Below are 21,770 nucleotides of genomic sequence, written 5' to 3'. Positions count from 1 at the left end.
CTTCTTTATCTGATTTTCATTTGGCGAAAAAAAAAAAAAAAAACCACATTAAATTTCCTTGCAGTGGCACGGTGGTGCAGCAGGTAGGTGTCGCAGTCACACAGCTACAGGGTCCTGGAGGTTGTGGGTTCGAGTCCTGCTCCGGGTGACTGTCTGTGAGGAGTGTGGTGTGTTCTCTCTGTGTCTGCGTGGGTTTCCTCCAGGTGACTGTCTGTGAGGAGTGTGGTGTGTTCTCTCTGTGTCTGCGTGGGTTTCCTCTGGGTGACTGTCTGTGAGGAGTGTGGTGTGTTCTCCCTGTGTCTGAATGGGTCTCCTCCAGGTGACTGTCTGTGAGGAGTGTGGTGTGTTCTCTCTGTGTCTGCGTGGGTTTCCTCTGGGTGACTGTCTGTGAGGAGTGTGGTGTGTTCTCTCTGTGTCTGTGTGGGTTTCCTCCGGGTGACTGTCTGTGAGGAGTGTGGTGTGTTCTCTCTGTGTCTGCGTGGGTTTCCTCTGGGTGACTGTCTGTGAGGAGTGTGGTGTGTTCTCCCTGTGTCTGAATGGGTGTCCTCCGGGTGACTGTCTGTGAGGAGTGTGGTGTCTTCTCCCTGTGTCTGAATGGGTGTCCTCCGGGTGACTGTCTGTGAGGAGGGTGGTGTGTTCTCTCTGTGTCTGCGTGGGTTTCCTCTGGGTGACTGTCTGTGAGGAGTGTAAGCGCTTACAGATTATTAATTAATTAATTAATATTTCCTTGTCCTCAGGAGCCATCATTGTTTTTTTTTTTGGCTGTGTTTTATTCTTTGGTTTAGCCATGAACCCTGTTTTCCCTCCTCTCTTTTTTATCCACACCCCACACCTGTGAGCTGTAAGGCAGTTATGTGACTGAGCTCATGGGTGGACCATGTCTGGAGCGATTTATGGCCTGTGTTTATAGTCTCGGTTTGTCATTTATTCGTAATTCTTTGTGTAATAATTTTGTGCCAGGCTCTTTGTCTTAGACTCTAGGTTATTTCTTTACAGTGTGTATGTTAGCGATTCTTTGTTTGTAATAAGCATTGTCTGAATTTGGACAGTATCCAAAAATGACTAGAAAATAATGAGATAAAAAAATTGTTCCATTAACTAAATGTGCTTTTCTCTGTTCCACAGTTGATACGAACAATATGTTAACATTCTAAAACACTGACGATTATGGATTTGAGCTTATTTGTGGCTGCCGTCAGCTGTGTTTGTGAGCACTGCCTGAGAAAGACCAGTTTCAATTCAGACCAAAAAGCTCCTGCCTAAGGATCTCTGTCGTTTTCTTTAAAAAGAAAAGCAATGTCTCCTGCACTAATCTGACCGCTCCTTTTTCAGCGTGGAGCTGGAGACTCTTTATACAGGCCAGTTATAATCAGGAAGATGAGTCTGTGCCATTAGAAGAGTTCACCTCTCACAGCAGAGAGAAATATGTAGGATTAGCTGAAGGCCCTTCCTCATTTCATTTTTCATCTGCTTCACTCCTCTCGTTCTGGAAAGTGTTTGATGATAATGGAAGGATATCAAGTGGCTGGGCTGTCGTATGGATTACTTCCAATGTGTTTCAAAGCACGAGAAAGCTATGGTTTTAAAATGGACGTTTCATTGCATATTTAAACGAATCATATGAAATTCGAGGCTCTTTTAGAGCAATGGTGTCTGATGGACAGATGTTCAGTAAAATATCTGAATATATACATTTGCAGTTGGTAGAGTATGTTATACAGAACCAAATGTGGTGTGGTATGTGAAATAGCAGAAATAATATGGCAGTCTACACAGCTTTATAAACAAGTAGATTCCAGCAGGATAAGCAGATAAGGATAATGGCACCAAAGCACATGGTCCTCTGTTACTGTGGTCAACCACTGTCTCTTTTCAAACAGCTCAAGGCACTGGAAGAGAACACCACCTGCCCAGATCTGTCACATCAGCCAAACAGACACCTGCACTGTGCTTGTGTGAAGAAAGGCAGGGGTGGAGCCACCCTACCAACCCAGAGAACGAGGCCCATTGTGCACTGTTGGACTCGTGGCCTTGGATGGCTGTGGAGTTGAACCATTTTTACAGATATATAGTTTGAGCAGTAAGACAGTCTGAGGTACTAGCTCCTACTGTGTGGTACGAGCATCATCTGATCATTCCTCTGAGCCCACATTAGACTAAAGGTTTGTAGACTCATGCTCATCTTCCATTTCTTCTGAGATGAAGGGTATCAACAGGGGGTTTGTATTCACTGTATTGGGTGTCCACTAATGTTTAGACGGGTGGTCTCTGACTTCTGCACAGTATGGAAAGAAATGACGCTCGCTGGCTCTGGAAATAAACACGCAGCTCTTAAATATCAGTTTCATATTGCACACGTTTATTGATTCCATTTTCTACATCAGTGAGTAAAGTACAGAAAAGGAGTCGTGCTGCTGAACAACACGAGGCCCGGAGAAGTTCCAGTCCCTCGTTCTGGCTGTTTAACACATGCAGCAGAGTAATATCCTGATTATTAAGCAAAGGGCACCATTTCCTGCGTGACTGAGATCCCTCAACGAAAAAGAGCCGTTTTAATGGATCTAATGTTCATCACGAGAAGGACATACATTTCATTTAGACTCAAGAGACATTAAAAACACATTTAAAACAGCGGAACAGAAATGACGCGCACATTCATTAACACTGTACGGTGTCCTCTATTAATAGACACACACTACTCTTTCACTGTAAACATCTCACACATTAAGGCACTTGCTCGTCAGACAGGAACCTGACCCTCAGACACTCACACGGTTTAAACACACCTGGAGGGTATCACACCCAGCAAGAGTCCAGGGTTGTGTGGATAATAATGATAATAGTAACTGTAATATTGATAATATCATTGATAACTGCATACCTCATGCTCAAAGTGTGAGTTGTCCATTAGCTCTGTCTCTTAAACCTGCTTTTATTGCTTCGATTTTAACTTTACGAAGGTAAGAACTCTTGTTTTGTGGAATACCACTGGTTAAATTACACATTTGCTTATATTTAAGTGAAATAAAATCCACAAAAATACATTTTCTATTTCCGATTTAATGCACTGGAAATATATGACGTGTCATAACTGTTGCACAGGCCCCTAACATTCCCCCGATGAGCCCAGTTCAACACATTAGAGCATTAAATCAAACAAACGACTGAATAGTACACACAGGTTTGTACAGATTGTCACTGCAGTTAAGTACAAGGATTTATCCATGAACCAAAAAAAACGAGTCTTGTATATCGTCCAGTGTCCACTGTGTTATCCCAGGGACAGTTGTGTGACAGCAGGTTGTAGGGGTCAGTTCATTTGTCTCCAAAGTCCAACGCTGAAAGCATATGGGTCAGGGACTCTGGAACTGGACCGTCTGATGGTCCGGACGAACCTGGTTCAGGAAAAACACAGATAAACATGCAGAATGATTAGTGTGATGGTTTATTATTGCCTATGATAATATGAGCTAATAACTGGAGAGTGAAGAGTCCATCAGTTCTGGACGAGAGCATAATCACATACTCAATGAAGCCTTCAGGAAATGACAAGCCACTACCTGGAGCCTTTTTTTTTACAGTGAGTTACTCAATCTACTACCACTGGCTTTAGTTAGCTTAGCTTTTTTAGTTTAGCTACTATTACAGTTCCTGTTTAGTGGTAGCTTAGTATCTAGAGTTGAAAGGGTTAACCTTACACTGTTACCGAGTTACTGTGTCAAACACGTAGTCATGCAAACGGCTGAATACGGCCCCAAAGAAACGTAACGTCATTAACATGTTTGCTACATTACACCAATCTGTAAAAAAGCTGAATGTTTGTTGGATCAGCTCAAGGTTTAAATCGCGCTGAAACTGAAGGAGGACATTCTCAAGGGCTTCAGTAAAGATACTTTGTAATTAGGCTAAATATTTCTTGGCCGGCGCACGTTGTGGCACCACAGCAAAAGAGCTACAGCTCAATATTGTGCTAGATTTAAAAGAGTTCTGAACACTGCTTGTTGCCTAGCGCCCCTAACCACAACAATTCACCACAAACACACACAGACCTTTGGTCAGTGGTGGATCTTTTCCTTTGTATCAACCCACCCAGGTTTGGTTTTACACATGTCCACCATGAATAACATAAAATATATACTAACAGACAGTGTTTTTCACCTTCCTCGTACGATCCCGAGCCTGTTTGACTGGACTGGAGCTAATGGCATCATATCAGATTTGGTCAGAGTTTTGCTAGCTACGTAAACGTTAGCTACTCTTTCGCTAGGGTTAGAACAACAAGTGGCATTTCTTCACGGACTGCAGCAGTGTCTGGGTTAATAAAATACGGCTTAATAGTGGTAGCAGTGCTGACAATAAGAAAGAACTTTAGATTACAGCGATGGCTGTAAACGTAGCAAGAAAGAATCACATTTATAAAACACTACAAAATCTTCAGTTTGACTAAAGATATGAAGAAAAACGAGGGTTCTCCGTCATTTCCTGTCATTCTGAATATAACCGAACGCAGAGTGGACGTAGGGGGCTCATCTGATTGATGCTCATTAATGCAGGCTGAATTAATGACCACAAATTGTTCGTTAAATTTAAGATTCATTAACGTTGAGACCCGAGTGGCAATTCCGTTAAGTCTTATTTACCTATTCACACTGAGGTTGTGAAAACAATCGTTTTTTTTACATAATTCATGCCTTTAAAACTGTGCCCGTTTGTCTTTTTTTTGTTGTTTACACTGATTTTCCCCGCTGCCCACTTGGTAAAGTCATAAACATGGCCCCTATGCCTCATCATGCTCCGAATTTGTGCACAAGTACTGTGTAGTGCCGCCATTACCAATTTCACCAAATTATATGTAGAGGGGCTTCTGGACAATTTAATCCCTCCAGGAGACTTGCCAAGACCCCTTTCTCTGTTAATTTTCACCCTCTCCCTCATTCAAGCACCCTCTCTCTTTCTCTGCCTCCACAATGTGGGGTTTCTTTCTTTTCGGTTTTTATGTTCCCTCATATCGTTTTTTTCCCCCTCCACAGCTCCCACCCCAAGCCCCTCAGACGGCATGCAGTTTATGCAAATCATTGGCCTTTTATTCTCAATACTCGTCCTCCGACTTGAATGAGACCTCAAGAAAACACACACACACACAAAACACTAGCTCCTCTTTTAAGAAGAGTTTCGCAAGCTACTGTACACACAAACACACACCTAGCTAGCCTTGGGTGCTAAGCGTGAATATGTTACACTGTAAATATGAACAAGCTCAGTGTAGTGTCTCAAAATACTGTAATGCCCTATGGATGCCTTAATGCCCCATTATTATCCGCTACAGTATTACACTCTAAGGGCAAAACATTCACATTAAAACAGCCCGTGTCCTACATTCTTCTTCTATATAAGTGTTTCCCTTAAGGTCCACTTGTGACGTTTGTGTTGTTTTTATGAACACAAAACTGTCAACAATCACTTCAACGTGAACATATCCTTAGATGGAATCACTATATTACGCTTCTTTGAAAAATAAAGTCTGGTCTGAAACACTGCTTATAACTTCAGTGTGAATGGGCGGAGCTAAACAGGTAGGTATATGACATCACAAACATGCTTCTTGACTGGAAAGTGAGTGTGGAACTTTGGTGTCTGAATGGCAAAGCTGAATTCAAGCGTGATTTCGAGGGCACTACCATCTCCCACAATGCACTTGTAATTTATAGTAAACATCGTAGAGCTTCGTAGTGAACTTAATAGCGCTTCACTATACGACACAATACTAATGAGGGATTAGGGAGCCGTTTCGTTTACAGCCATGCTACGATATATATTTTTATTTAAGAAAATTGATGTAAGTGTGATGTAAGTTTTGGTTTTCGGTGATAAGACATTTCTCAAAGCACAGCAGCGAAGAAAGATTCACAGTTTGTGAGGAACTTTTCACAGGACGGCTGTAAACGAGATGTGAAGAAGGTGTGAAGAACATGTTTTATTAATAAAAAAACCCCGCACATGATATAAATATTCAGTCTAAATGAACACACATGGGATTATCCAGAGTGTGTATCCAGTAGATAAAGCTTAAACACAGGACCCTGCTTTAAAGTGTAGAGGGTAGAAAAGAAAGACTGCAGTTTAGAGATTAGAGAGCTGCTCAGACATTGTTCCTGCAGGAGAGTGAACTTAGACGGTGTGTGTGTGTGTGTGTGCTGGGGGTGGTGTATGGTGACGGTAAGTGGATGGAGGTAGACTAGACACTTAAAGGAGGGGGCTGTTTACCAAAGTCACAGAGAGAGAGAGAGAGAAATGGAGGGCCTGATGAATATAAAGTACTGGTTGCAAGCTGACATTCCCAGGCTCTAGAATGCACACACACACAGTGTGGTTGTGTCCAGCTGCTCTGAGTAAAGTGTGTGTGTGTGTGTGTGTGGAGATGGGTGGGTTGAGGGGGGCACACGGGTCTGACTTCCCTCAGACACTTTGACAGCCCGGCCTTTTCACAAGTGCATTGCTGGGCCAGTCAGCCCCCTCTCCCTTAGCAACTGCACAGAGTCGGGTGGTGGGGGGTGTGGAAGGGTCTGTGGGGTTCACGGGGGGAGTAAGTTCACAGAGCTAGATGAAGAAGTACCCAGTCTGGTCTGGCCTCGACTAGACATCCCTCCAAAGCAGGGAACTTGAACTTGACTCTGGCGCTGACATCATAATGAAGGCGTTGTATCTATTTGCATATTATTATTAGACGACTTCATTGTATTTAATGGGAGCCAGTATATTTACGGTGGTCATGGGCGGGGCCTAAAAGGAAAATAACCGAGATATTCTTATTTGCCAATCAGTGAAAATCCGACCATTTTTCTCTGTGTTCCATGGCTAGTTCTTGCCCGTAGACTATGTTTAAGTACTCAGTGCTCTTTCTGAAATCCTCGTCTCTTCTCTTGCTCTAATATTCGCTCATAATGTGGTAATTGATGTTCAATTTAGAGCCTGCTTTCAGGATTTGAGCAGGATCCAGAGGTCAACTCTAATTTCTATAGCTTTATCGCTACGTAACGCGGCAGAACTTCTCAATCAGGCGGTAGCCAGACAGCTCAAATGTCCATCTAATAGGCCTTATTAATATGAACATGGACAGAAAACAAATTAGCCATAAAGTGTGCAGAAAAAGGTTTTGAAAAGATGGGTTAGGAAAGGAGATGAGGTGATTTATTTGACTGCAGAATACAAGTAGTGTCCTGTGCTATTAAAGCTTCTCCAAGGCCTAACATGAAAGGAGAGTTTCCAATGACTTTGCAAATGAATGAGCTTAACTCAAGCAGACTGACCAGGAGCGGCTTTATTGTACCATCTGGCCATAAACGTTATAGACTGGGGCTAATGAGATTACACACACAGGGGATAGAAAACATCAAGTCTTATCGTCGTACGGTTTGTTTGACAGTATCATTGGTGATATTTGTAGCAGTGCTGTGATTGGTTAAGGTACTGTTTATGGTGAACATCACTGTAATCAGGGATGATGAGGGTGACTTTAAAAACTAGAGAGGAGTCTGATCCTACACCAGCAGCCCCTCTTTTCTCCCTGTTATCCACTCAGCCTGAGTCAGGCTCAGGAATCCCCATCCCAGGCTTTTCACAGAGAGGGGAGGGTGAGGGGGGGGGGAGTCATTCCAAAGCTCCCCAGAAGTCGAGACAAAGCTGAGAACAACTCTTCTCGGGATAATCGCATTTATCCCAAGATTAAGACAAGATCAGCAGCTGAGGTAGTCGCGCCGTAAAACATACACAAACGACCACGTGAGAGGCATGGACAGGTTTTAACAACACGGCCCTGTGGAGTGGAATACATGCTCCTAGGCTCTTCAGCACTCTGTAAAACAAAGCCCATAACAAAGAGCGGGTCCGGAGGCACAGCCAGATGTAGTGCAGTAAACATCGGTGTGATATGATGCAACACCATGATGCTTCATGACACAGGACATGAAAAATGACATCTAAACAGGGGTCTGGAAACACTGTTAGTAATATTCCCAGATAGTCGGCTCCCATAGGCCTTCGCTATTAGCATGCCAGCTGCAGCATCTGCCACATGGGGCCACAGGCAAAGCCAGACAGTACAGCCCCTCCCCCAGTCCGTACACATCGCCAACAGCTCCGCTCACACGCTGGACCCAAAGCTTTACGCCACACACGCCGGCCCTGGCCGTAGCCGGCCTATTTACCCGACCCGAGCTCCTTATGGGTCATGGAGTCAATGGGGATTGAAAGGCACAGGTGCCGAGGTGGTCAGCTTCATTTCTGTCCAAGCCTCCGTGCCCCACTCTGCGTGCAGTGCTGCTTTAAACTTTCCAGGCCTTTTTTTTTAAAACGAAAAAAAACATAATTTATTCTCTCTCTTGGTTTTTGTGCTCGATTCTTCATTGTTTTCCTATGAAATACTGTCTCGGCCCCTGGCGTAAACTTTGGCTCCCTTTCTCCTCCGCTCCTCTGAATCGCCACCTCCATTTTCTCGGGTAATATATTGTAATGGAGCTTTAATTAATTGCTCGCCCAACTGCTGTGCCCGAGCAGAAGGGGGAAGAGAGAGAGAGGAACGGTGCATCCAGGTCTGCGTCGTTAATTTCGCCGTGCTGGATCTCACTGCGAATGATTAGGATTTCTGTATGTTTTGGCACGCGTGTTGTTCAAGATTATTGCTGGTCTCTATCTAATTTCGTACGTGACGTTTAGCGCTCGCTGCTGTTTACGTCGTGTTTGTGTGTGCTGTGGAATGGAGGCATGGATGTGGGGTACTGTGCACAGACGGAGATGCTACGGCATGTTCTATAAGGGCTGTACACATGCAGATTAGTATTCAATGCAAGGGATGTGAAATGCTGTGAAAACCCTTCTGCTTATACACCTTCACAAACACTAGACCGGTGTAGGCTCCAACACACAAGCCACTGCACCCCCACCAACACACACACACACACACACACACACACACAAAACGAGAGGCTCGTTTCTTTCTAGTCTCTGTGGGTTTTGCTACTAATTTGGCCATGTGGCTCTGTCTGTGCCTGAGCATCACTCCCAGTCTAGTGCCCCCTCTGTCTCTCTCCGTCTCCCTCGCCCCATCCATGTTGACAATGGTGGGAAAAAGGGGGACCGTGGCCACGTCAAGTGCGCCCCTCACAATGCGGCCATTGTGGAGCAGAGAGAGCGATCAGAATAATAATACAACACTGTCCAACTGTTTACCAACACAGCCTACAGCTGCCTGCGAAATATCCGCACCGACCTTCTACACACGGCGCTACGAAGAGCTCAGCTGGTCCTAGCGACACAGGCAGGGTGTATACCCATGTTTCTGATTCAGAAACTGGTTAGTAGGTAATTTGCGAGGCTTTAAGAATTCCACTTGCGTCAGTGTGCTGCAGTTAAACACAAGCACTCTGTTCATAAAACACTAATCCACACGCAGGTGTCTAAATGAGTCTGAACATTTGTGTGGACCAAACCATTGCAGGGTCATCCAAACCAACACCTTCTTATTTCACGTTAAATGCATGCTTTTGGAAACATCACTAGTTTGCTTCTGTGCTTTTTGACCAAAGGTCTGGGACCACACTGAACATTTATGATGATTAATATAAAAAAAACCCAAGAGCTACAACCTGAATTCTTGGCATTTTTTAAAGGTTTATCCTTTAGATATAAGCTGCCATTCAGATTCTCAGGTGGTTGTGACCCTTATCAGAGGTTTTTACACCAGTCTGAGGGTGAAGATCATCATTAAAGCAAAACAGGAACACACCTTTCAAAATTAATGCTAATATTTTAAACATTTTTTAGCTTCAATAAAATATATATAAATATATAAATAGATTTGTTTTCCTGTTGCACTCTGGAACCAACTGTACCATAATCAACATGCCATTTAATACGTTACGAGTGAACTTCATGTGCTTTAAGGTCATCTGTGCCCTAAGAGCTGTCAGGGAACACCACAACGATGAATCCACGTATAGATTATTTACTTCAATGTGTAATCAATTGTCCAGCATTTTATATATTTTTCCTCTGATCCCCTGCCTTATGCACATGTGAAATACACTGGAAAGAGTGTGCTCCATGCAATGCCCTGAAATAATTAGTGGTCATTGTGCTGCTTCTGTATTGTGCATTATTTCCTTATAAACAAAAACAACACCATTAACCGCAGCACGCAGACGTGTTCCACGCTGCTAAAAAAAGCAGGCGGCCGTTAGTGTTCAGACACAACAACAGCACTCATTTCCAATCGCCATTTGCATACGGACACGGCAAACTGGAAAAATCTGGTACAGGATTGGCACCGTGCCAAGTGGCATAATTAACACTTTTCGCCCAACGCTCCGCAGCAGCGACATTATGCACTAACAAACATCCACTCCCCCTTCCAGTGCACATACACACACTCACACACACACACAGACACACACACACAAACAAAATCCATCTCTATTCTCTTACCCATTCCCCTAATACAAAAATATAATACGTCAAATATATATTCACAGCTGAAATATAATTAAATAAATATAATACACATATATTACATTAGAAACACAAAAGCAGAACGTCCTCACACTGGTTTCTACACTATTCTGTGCTTCATCTTAGAGGCAGTATGAGATTTTTTTTTTTTTTGCATAAAGCACAGAGATGCAAAGCAGGGCTGAGACCCCTCCCCCCTCTGATGGAGATGCACTGCCTAATTAGAAAACAGCTATTAAAGGCACAGCTCTCATTTCGGCAAGCTCTTTTTTGTCTGAACAGGAGCGTGCAGCAGTGTGTCAGATACACCGAAGCGCAATTCAAATCTGCAGAGGGAACACAAGGATATTAACACAGTGGTTGCAAATCATTTAGCCTTTCCACAGCACAATAATGCGTTTTATGATGCGGGGGACATTACGTTGAATAGTGCAGGTGGTTACCTTAATCCTGCTAAATGACTAGGACTAAATATCCACCTTCTACTATCAACAATCAGGCTCAACACACGCATTACGGTTATTTCTTGTGCCTTCAGAGACACACCGTGGCCTGTTTCCATACAATAAAATGTGCCTGTATGTTTCTTGATGGCATTTCTACATGTGGCTCTGTCACTAATATCTAAAAACAAAAACAGCCCTCGTGGATTATTTATCCACAAATGCATATTCATGGCACGCTATTGAGATTAAAAGAAAGGAACAACATGAACGTGTAGAGCGTACGTACAAAAAGAGCCGGTCCGAATGGCCTTGGCTGCACTAAAGCGCTCCTGCGCCTTTAATTGGGGGCTCGCTCCTCTCTGCTCGTTCCTATGCAATTATGTTAATATGGGGATCTGCTCCTTTTTCATTAACAGGCAGCGGTTGCATCATTGTTTCCTTTATTTTTAAGCCTCAGCGTCGCCAAGCCAGCAGTGCTGATCCAGGGCTCGTGCAGGTTTTCTCCGGCTGCCTCAATACTGCCACAAAATGAGACCAAAAAAAAAATAGGAAGGCTTTTTTTTTTTCCTCTTTTCATTTGCATACTCATTTGAATGGGCTGCTCGTAGATTAGCAAGAGAGGATGCTTTGCTGATTGCCGTGCTTTCTTTGGAATAACGAGATTAGACAGACAAGGTCCGGCGTGCAGTAAGTATGCATATATATCACACACATACACGTTTTCTTTTTTCAGGTAGGTAATATTTAAATGGCTTAAAATATTCAAAAGATGACGCATCTCTTTCTGCATTCATCACTGCATTGATTCTATCTGCTCGTGCTCGTAATGTCCTCTTTGCTTAAAAGTCACAATCCGATCGATTTGTCATCGTGGAATAAACGTTCTCCAGCGTTTCCAGCATTAAAACAGACAAATGGTAATGTTTGCATACCGTCAGCAATCGACGTGAGGACAGCGGTGACCTTTTAATGTCACATACCACGGTATGTCACTCCATCTCAGTAACAAAACCCACCGAGGCCTCACTCGTTTTCTCCCGGAGCCCAGTCGAGCTCTCGGACGTACAGACTGCTTTTAAACGGAACTGAATCCTTACACGGGGGCCACTTCAGAGTGTGTTGGAACATGGCTTTTTAAGGCTCCGGCAGCGGCCTTGAGATCCCTTGTCAAGCTTGAATTTTGCTTCATGTTGCACAGTGGAGCCTATTGGCAAGGAGGGCAAAATGAATCCTACTCAACGACGAAGCAAAGAGCACTTCAGTGGGGGCCAGCTCCTGTTCAGTGGTCAAGAGGATGCCAGTACATATATGATTGCGCTAAAGTCATTTTAACAGCAAAGTAGTTATCTCTTCATTTGTTTGGAGGGTCTACAGCTTTATTTTTGTCCACCACATTTGACACAGGACGCCTGTTGGGCTCATCTCACTGAAGTGACGCTTCACTGCTCCTCTGCTATCATTCTCACGCTTTTTTATTCCTTTCACCTTTACCGTATTTTAATTCTCACACGCCAGACGAGGGCCATTATATATATATTCATTCCTGATCATGGAGATGCGTGACTGGTGTAAGAGCACGATAAGAGCACACATCACATGTTCGTTTAATTAAAAACGGCTAAATAAGGAAGCTTCATTTCCGTCATTAGAAATGAGAAGGCCAGTGTACTCTAGTGTGCAGCAGGTCAGTTTGTCTTCATGCGTGTATTCCTTAAAGAGCCCATATGCTGGATTTTTAGGTTCACTTATGACGTGTATATTTCCCAACCTCTGACTCTTTGATGCTCTTTTACAACGATAACTTTTCCCAAAAGCAACATGAATAGGTTATGGCCACTGAGCTATAAACTGAGCTATTTTGTGACATCACAAAAACGTAGAATGCATAGAACCGATGTTTTTGCCTGATATGGAGGCTTTAATACAGTGCAGCAATGTTAAAAATCAGTGCATGGTAATCGGTTAAAAAAATTATTTCGTATACAAAAAAAACCCCTAATGCACCGAGACTAGATGGAAAAAAAAAGCAAACAAAAGACCAAAACAAACCCCCAATGACTAATGTGCTGTAGCCCTGAAGCCTGGCACAAGGAATACGCATGGAGCACTCATCTCCGTATTTTCTCCGTTCATTTGTTTTTCGTTGTTGCCTTCTCTTTTTTTGCATTCGGAATGACCTGCCGGGGTAATTGGCGAGATCAGCATGGCTGATGGAGAGATGAAAGCAAGCCCCAAGCTTTGCAGTGAACTAGGAAGAATGGCCAATGCTGGGTCTAATAGAGGCAATGATGCAAACCTACCTCATGCCAACACAGCCATTTTAGGAAGCAGGCAGCCAGCTTCTCCATCAAGATGGCTTCCTCGCACACAAACCCCTCGTTCTGGGCTCCAATCTTCAGCATCTGGGGGGTGGGGGGGGAGTGTGAAGGGGAGGGTGGGGGTGGTGGTGGTGGTGGTGGAGGGGGGTCCGTGGCAACTGGCAGCAGCCTCTTTGTCCCCACTGGCACACAAGCTGCAGCCTCTTGCGCATCGTTTTTCTTTTCCTTTTTTTTTCCTCTTCATCCTCCCGACCCCCTCTCTGGGGGCACACATGGCACTAAACGCTTCCGTTGATGGTGGGAGAAGGTGGGGGGGCTGGTGAAAAGAGGATGAGAGTTGACCATTATTTTCTATTCTTTCATTTGGGTGGTTGTGCCATTTTTTTTCCCCTGTCGTGCTCCATCAAGACAGTGTGAATGGCCTGGCAGTCACTATGGGGGGAAACAAGAAAGTAAAGCACAATAAAAAAGCCCCCTTTTATCACCGCCAAAAGCGGATGTCATGGCAACTACCGTATAATCTGTCTTTAGAGGGAGAAAAAAAAATCAAGGAACAAAATAACTGTAATTCCTTTGTATTCTATGCAAAGCAACTTCACCATAAAGAACTTGACGATTGCTCGGCTCCACCACTACTCCTCCAATAAAGCTGCTTTGTTGCCGCTCTCATAAGTGGATTGCATGTTGTTAACACTCAAACCTTGTAATGTGGATTGCGCAACCCTCTGGGCTTTTTTTTTTTTTGAATTCTCGGGGCTAGTTGCGTGGTTGACGTGGCAGGGGCAGCACAGGTGTAGTACATCAGCTTCACCATCAATTGCTGTCCAGCCGTAATTTCATCGCACGAGCCTTATTCGATTTAGCTGGGTAACCAGTTTAGCTGGAAAAGATCATTGTTAATGAATGATGACAAAATTTCTTTGCGCGCATTAATTTTACATAACGGTAATATGTAACGTGATAGTGACCCATACGTTTTTATCATTACTGAGACGGAGACAGACATATAATTTCCTCTCTCTGATCATTTATCGCATTGAAGCCCCGCTCCCACCTCCTCCTCCTCCTCCTCCTCCTCCCCCCTCCGGCCTAATGTCCTGGAGTCATTCCGACCGCGTATTCCGAAGCATGCCGAAAGACGTTCGGATCCTCTCTTGGTCTCTTTGATCTTATCTACCGTTAATACGAAACGTATTCTGTGGCTTTAACGTGGCATCATTGAGCTTTGCACATTAGCCTCGGTTCCACATCATCGACGATCGAGTGGCGCACTCTTTTTGACAGATGATAATGACTAACTTCCTGTGTTTTAAACCAAACACAAAAACACAGCGTTACGTAATATTTCGTGTAATGATCGCTGGCGTGGAACCAGAGCAGATGCTCTTTTCCGCGGTGACCTCTGCCTTTCGCTAACCTTAGTCAAATCTCTGGGACCCAAGGCAGGACATTTGTTTCATTCATATATATGTACACACACACACACACACACACAACGTATAGCCTATGGAAACACATTTTATATTTCAATACCTATCTCTATGTTATTTATATAATATATGAATCAATCAAATATGAGGCTCGAACCCAGTGCCTGTTTTTTCCTGAATTTGGACCAAAATAAACAAACGTATTCACAAAGCAATGGCCTGCCACAGCTCGTGTCTCTTAGCAAACAGAATGAACGGCAGAGGGTGAAGATTCCAGCTTGAAATCGCTGACATTTTTGCTTTTCTTTCTTGTATTAAATCATGTTGGGAAAATTCTCATAGGAGACCATTCTGAAAGTGAACAGCCAGCGAACTGCCGGAGCTGTAGACAAAAACACGGCCTTGATCTGTGTCAGACTCCCTCCTGCACAAACCAGCACAACCCAGAAAAAAAACATGGGCGCTGTGGCATTTCTGCTGCTTGCTGGTGCAGGCCCTGCTCACTGGCATGATGCCAGGGTGCCCAGAGAAATGCCCACATCAGACCTGCCACGCTGTACCAATGTTTGTTTTTGTGATGTGCTTTTTAGCCAACCATACAACAGCTATCAGCTCCATGCATTGTTTGATCAAACAATGATCCCAGTCTTGTGTTACACAGCTGCACAGACCCTAGGCTCATATTACACTTGTTGGGTTTATTTTATATTTTTCTTATTCTAGGTGTCAGCACTGACTGCTGCCAATGGCAGTATCTTAGTTAAGGGTATTTTGGACTTTGATCTATTTGCCCTAAGCTAGGACTCCCTTTCTGAGCAGATAGCAATGACGTTTTTCCATGAATTTAAATGTAATTACGCTAGATCCTCGCTGTACTTACCCGATGGTATTATTCCACTGCCTGTTCCTCTGGTCTCTCACAAAGACGCTGTGGTCAGGAAAGAGCTGTGGGTCAGGCAACAAACAAAAACAAACCTTTACACAATATTCCCACCGTTTTGAGATAGTTACTTATTTCTAACATTAGATTCAGTGATGTGACCTTAATTATGTAAAATTACATCTATTTATAGACCACTTATGAAGTATTAAAATGATATCAGAACAAATATAAAAGCAAGGAAACACTAATAATTTAACAGTTGCTTAACCATTCATTTCTCATCATTTATCAGACACTAGTTAAACACCATTCAGCTGTTTTCTTCACATTATTCAGCTATACCATCACTGGTTGTTCTAGAGACTTCTATGTGCTCACGACTGGATATCAGTTTACATCTAGTGTCATATCTGATTGATGGTCAACAATGACTAACCACTGACCACACGGGCCTCATAAGACTAATCCCAATGCTGGGCCAAGCAATCGCATTAAGGGCTTAATTCTGCAAAAATATAGGACAATATTTTGGTATTTAGACTGTTTTTGCGTCCTCTGTTTTAAAACACTAAAGCGGATTTGTAAAGCCACATACACAGAAAGCTGCCCTGCCCCAGTGACCCATCGCTAACAAGTTTAAAATGGCTTTATTACGTCTTAGTTCTGAATGGGCCTCGATTCCAGATTAGTTTTAACCGTGTGTCGTCACAATCATTAGCGCAATCAGCGCAATTAATGAAATGAAATGCCTTAAAGCTGATTGCTATCACGTGAGCTGCTGATGTAAAGATGTAATGTGTCCAGCAGTTAGCCCAGGGTGTGGTTCAGCTTTGCCTTTAATAAAGGGATATGCTTCTCTGATCTAGTGCGTGTGGGCGGGAAAGTAAATGACTGTATCCAAAACCACCTAACATGCACCACATAGTGTGTCAAGATGTGCATTCATCCGTATTATGTGTTTAGCACAGTATGGTACAGTTTTGTATAATATAGTGCAGTACAGACGCATGCAAAAGCCAGTCTCAATGCTGCTCATCGTCTTCCAATTTTGAAAAAGGAAAGCAGCTTGAGAACAAAACCTTCTCCTCGTGGGAAACTCTCACGCTGGGCATTCACAAGGCCACCTCAATCAAACTAATTAGAAGCATGTGCTGGTCATCAAGGACTGCCGTGTGTGTATTACATGCAGGTCCTAACTACATTTCTGAAACTATTATAGGGTTATATCCATATATGAATTTCCCTTCTGAATGACAGTTAAAACACAAGCACGGCCATGTGTACACCTGCATAATGAGTTCTACATCTTTAAACACCAGCTTAGTGTTTCTGTCTGTGGACCTGGTCACAGTGCATATACTGATGACTCTAAGCCTGATCACAGCAAATGGCTCAGATGCTACAGTGTGCTGAGGCCTGATCAATGCAAGGGGATCAGAGTGTACACTGTGCAGAGGGTCTCTGTCTGTAGAACCCCTATCATTGTCAGGGGTCTCTGTCTGTAGGCCCGATAACTGGTGAGGGTCTCTGTCTATAGGCCCAATCACTGTTGAGGGTCTGTCTGTAGGCCCAATCACTGTTGAAAGTCTCTGTCTGTAGGCCCAATCACTGTCGAGGGTCTCTGTCTGTAGGCCAGCCCAATCACTGTCGAGGGTCTCTGTCTGTAGGCCTGATTAATGTTGAGGGTCTGTCTGTAGGCCTGATTAATGTTGAGGGTCTGTCTGTGGGCCCGATCACTGTTGAGGGTCTGTCTGTAAGCCCAATCACTGTTGAGGGTCTGTCTGTAGGCCCGATCACTGTTGAGGGTCTGTCTGTAGGCCCAATCGCTGTTGAGGGTCTGTCTGTAGGCCCAATCGCTGTTGAGGGTCTGTCTGTAAGCCCAATCACTATTGAAAGTCTCTGTCTGTAGGCCGGCCCGATAACTGGTGAGGGTCTCTGTCTGTAGGTCTGATCATGGCCAGGGGCTCATTCTCTATGAGCTTTGAATGTTTTGAGATTTGAATGTTGGCAAATGCTTAGTTGAAATCTTCGCTATGTATATATAGTTTTCTCTCTCTCTCTCTCTCTCTCTCTCTCTCTCTCTCTCTCTCTGTGTCTCTCCTCTCTGCTTATCTGTGTATATCTCTCATTTTATTTAGTTTCATAAAATCTTTTAAGAAGACAGTAAATTACACTACACTGTTCTAAATTAAATTAGCTGAACTATAAACTTCTTATAAACCTAAATAACAACAAAGTCGAATGGGTAACTTGCGTGAAACCTCGTTGATAAAGTCATACATCCATACAATTAAATGGTGCTTTAGGCCCTTATATCCCTGCTATCTGCCGACAGGGCCTCAATAATAATAATAATAATAATAATAATAATAATAATAAATAGCAAAAATATCAGAATAATCCACATGACTTCATCCAAATTAACGTGCACAGATTTGAAGTCACTATTACTCACAGTCACAAATAAAGCTTCATTACTTTAGTGCTTACCTTTCGTTGCTCCCGGTGCACGTTCTCGCATGTGCTCCCTCCTGCCGTAGAGGAGGCCGTTCCTACTTTCGGTTATCTAGCTTTATGATAGCACGTAAACACTCATACAGCTAGATAACCAAAGATAGCAGCAGCCTCCCTTTAGTGTGTGTACAGCAAAGATCAGCTCATACAGGCACCTAACAACACAGCACAGGTTAATACAGATATACAGCTACACACATACAAACTAGAGTCAGACATGCTGGATACACACAAACTGAATACACACATCCTACCTACACACATACTGGATGAATAACTACATACGGGACTAATATAAACTGGATCCACATATACTGGATATACACCTACTGGATAAGTAAATAAACAATGGACAAATACATACAGCAAAAAAAAAATAATAAAACCTCTACACTATTCATCTGTGCCAAGCATGTGCTGACTGAGGGGCATTTATATATACATTTTTTTTTTTATCAGAAGCATGTTCATGATTTAAATGATCCCCAGTTACACTTTTAAGAATTAAAAAAAATAAGTAAACAATGTAATGTTTATTTCTGACGTAAACAAAACAGTGTGTGGCCTGTGCAGAGTCATGGCATCTTTTTATATTTTATATTTGTAAATTTTTGTTTTGTACCAATGTGCGGCAGTCAGTAAATAAAATACTGTAGACACTGAGCAGAAAAGCTGAATAAATCCCAAGCTGAAGCCACAAACAGGACGTGTGAAGTGATTCTCCCTTCACGTAAACAAAATTATTGCAAAGTTTCGCACAAAATGTCATGGGAATAAATCATTTTTGCCCCGGTGTGTCTGAGCACAACCCCCATTTTTCCACATTTTTGTAAACAATTCTGCTCCAGCAGTGACCTGTATTTAATGTTTTATATATATATTTAATCAATTCTCAGCCTTCTCATTTACACAAACGAACTGATAAAACACAGACTCTCACAGAATAAACACAGCAGCCTAATGCCAATGTAAAAAGTTCAGAACTGAATTCTTCTGTCATTCTCTAACTCTCTCTCTTATAAGAGTCTCTCCCAAATACAAAAGTCCTAATAACGCTACATTTAGGCCACGTATTTTTATCACAACAATACATATATTAACCATTATATTATTTGTATAAAAATGTATTATTTTTTTTGCGTTGTAAATGATCAAAGAGTAAATATTAAATCTCAATGTGGAATATTACTTCATTTATTTTTATTTTTTGCTTAAAATAAAAATCCTATTACAGTGTGTCAATAAATATAACAAACAAAAAACAAAGGAACAAACCCAGATAAATATATGCGATAAAGCAAATACTATTAAAACCAAAGGCAGGAGGCCGCAGGGCCGTGTGACGTCACTCCCGCTTTATCGCTGTACCTGTTGTACGCGTGAAGCACGTGACTCTCATTTACGCGGTTTGAACCAACAGATTTGCGCGTGCAACATTTCGAGAGCGTTCGCGCACGTGCGACGACAGTAAAATTAAAAGCACAGAAATAATGCTGCTGTTTTATTACATTTATTTTTCTGGATTTGTTTTACAACAGATAAAGTTTATTCGGAGCTCAAATAAGAACTGAAAAGATGGGGACATTTTTGATTGAACTCAGCGCTGCGTTGCTTTCCCTCACTGTGGGAAATACAGGAACCGTATGAAGGCGTGCGGGGCTCGTGCGTGGGGCTCGAGAGAGACTTCCACGCACTTCAGCAACAGACTCACGCTGCAGCTTCAAACACACACTAACACTGATGTTTTTCACATGTGCAGCTTTAACCTACGCTTATCTTTCACTAGGTTATGATTAGTGTCTGACAGGAGGCACGGGTGCACACTTAGTCTGGCCTTGTGTGTTCCACAGGAGACAAGAGATTTAAGCAAATGCTGAGTGGATTTTACACTCGTGACTAACACATTAAAAGAAGTAACAGTGCAATAATAAAACAGCTATAATATTAATTATATTATATTATTATTATATTAATTAATATGAATTAACACTTACAGTGCTGGATAACCACTTATAACACACAGTTACTGCAATGTAAAACACACCTAGTGTTGAACACCTCTAACAAAACACACAGTGCTTAAAAACAACAATAACACACTGAATGTACAGCTGTGAACGGATGAATCGATGACGTAAAACACCTCTAACACCTGCACTCACGAATAAACAGAATAAACACCTAGAATTATGAATTTATACAAAGTAAATCTGAAAAAAAGGATTCACGGGATGGCAAATCACTGTAAAAGTTTACACCTACGACGCTGGAATACCTTCTTATATTAAGAACACGTGCATTCTGTGCAAAGTAAAAAACATAATTTTACGTGAACTCTTACTAATGATTCACAGCAACAACTACAGTGATAATACGTTAAAAACTACAGAAATAAACGACAAACACTGTGTGTAAGTGGAACTGGACACTGAAACAGTGGGCATTTGGTTTGAGACAACTTTACAACCTCAGGAATTTCACCAGAGACTCTGATTAATTGTTCTGTAATTAATATGAACACTCTCAACCACAGAGAGAGAGAGAGAGAGAGAGAGAGAGAGAGAGAGAGAGAGTACATGTAAAGACATATTAAACTATTATTAGTGATAGTAATAGGAATAATTTAAAACTCTCACTTTCTCAGCCGTCCTCCGTGTTGTTGTGTGTCGAGGCCAGACACTGAGCACATTTCGAGGCTTCCTCTGTTGTGTGTGTGTGTGTGTGTGTGTGTGTGTGTGTGTGTGTGTGTGAGGCGACGGAGACTGAGATTTTAACGCTCTTAAGACAGAATGGCAACAAAAAAAAAGACCCAATCCTCATCCTCAACACCGAGCGCGTTCCCGCTTTGAGTCCGGAGCGTCTCGAGCCTCTTTCACATCCAGACGTGCACGAGCTGCTGCCAGTTTATTTCCAACGCAAGGAGAACACACTCTATCTCTCTCTCACACACACACCAAGAAAAGAGCACCCCTCACTTTACTCTAAGCTCTGCTATGGAACGACAAGACTATGACTCGCGCTGCCAGTCCTTCGTCCTTTGCCTCTGTCCATCCATCCCTCTCTCCCTCTCTCCCTCTCTGTGCTCGCGCTCTCTCTCCAGTTTCGCTCTAATCGCCTCCAGCTCAGTCACTTCTCTCCTGCAGTGACGTCACCCCGGCAGCAGGGCTGGAGAGCGACCAATCAGAATGAAGGATGAGAAAAAAATTAACCAATCAGAGACGGGAGAGAGAGGTCCAATCAGAGAAGGGGAGAAAAAAAATGGATGAAGCATTTCTTTCTCTCTTTCTTTCTGTCTATCTATGTATCTATCTATCTTAATATGCAGATGTAATGTAGCCTAATTAAATATAATTAAATCAGTAGATATATAAATCTTAAAGGCAGTGGTTATGGTTATATATTATGTTATATTTCTGACGTCTCCACGAACCGTTGGAAATGTTCTCTGTGATCCAGAACCTTATTTATTGGTTCTCCCAACCGTCATTATATTTTGCTATAGTTAAGAGTCATACGTTTGTGTTTCTTTTTCTTTAAAGTGGCATCTTTACAATCGTTCATGGTTTCACTGGGTTCATCTTCAGGTCCCTGAGAATTCACACACACACACACTCACACACACACTTTACACTCATGTGAAGGGTTCTTTGCACAAATATTGGTCCTAAATAGAACA

At 42.7% G+C, this 21,770-nt stretch overlaps 1 long non-coding RNA gene across 1 annotated transcript; it reads right to left on the bottom strand.

The window, feature by feature from the left end:
- Window positions 1-13,411: 13,411 nt before the first annotated feature.
- On the bottom strand, window positions 13,412-18,342 carry LOC136671956 (uncharacterized). The gene is made up of 3 exons (XR_010795758.1): window positions 18,071-18,342; window positions 15,578-15,642; window positions 13,412-13,583 (listed from the first exon to the last, which is right to left on the bottom strand). It is a non-coding gene; the product is annotated as an uncharacterized lncRNA (long non-coding RNA).
- Between the last annotated feature and the right edge of the window lie 3,428 nt (window positions 18,343-21,770).

Source organism: Hoplias malabaricus, chromosome 16 (genome assembly GCF_029633855.1).
Source record: "Hoplias malabaricus isolate fHopMal1 chromosome 16, fHopMal1.hap1, whole genome shotgun sequence".
In the NCBI taxonomy this organism is placed as follows: Eukaryota; Metazoa; Chordata; class Actinopteri; order Characiformes; family Erythrinidae; genus Hoplias; species Hoplias malabaricus.
Note: the sequence above shows the minus strand (reverse complement) of the source record. Positions and strands in the feature narration are given on the sequence as shown.